The sequence below is a fragment of the Plasmopara halstedii genome, assembly GCF_900000015.1.
Source record: "Plasmopara halstedii genome assembly, contig: Scaffold_437, whole genome shotgun sequence".
NCBI lineage: Eukaryota > Oomycota > Peronosporomycetes > Peronosporales > Peronosporaceae > Plasmopara > Plasmopara halstedii.
In genome coordinates, this window is record NW_020187357.1 from 234,012 (window position 1) to 234,313 (window position 302).

The following is a 302-nucleotide window of genomic DNA, read 5'->3' on the forward strand; positions in this document are numbered from 1 at the left end:
GCAACGAAGTCGATGACTTCTTGTCTACCAGACTGAGTGCCCGGAGACACGTTCGCGATGCGATGAGTGAAAGCCAAGACCTGCAGAAACAATATGCAGATGAAAAGAAAGAGGCAAAGTAGAAAGCTTTAAGGTCGGGTACCTGGTTTTCTTACATTCCAAAAACCTTCCTACACATGCAGCCTCTGCTATCTTCAAGACAAAGCTCCGCTCACGGTTTATCGGCCCGTTAAAGGTTGTGGCCAAGCGGAGCCTGGCGTATACGCTGAACCTTCCAAAACGGATGCGCGCCCACCCGGTGT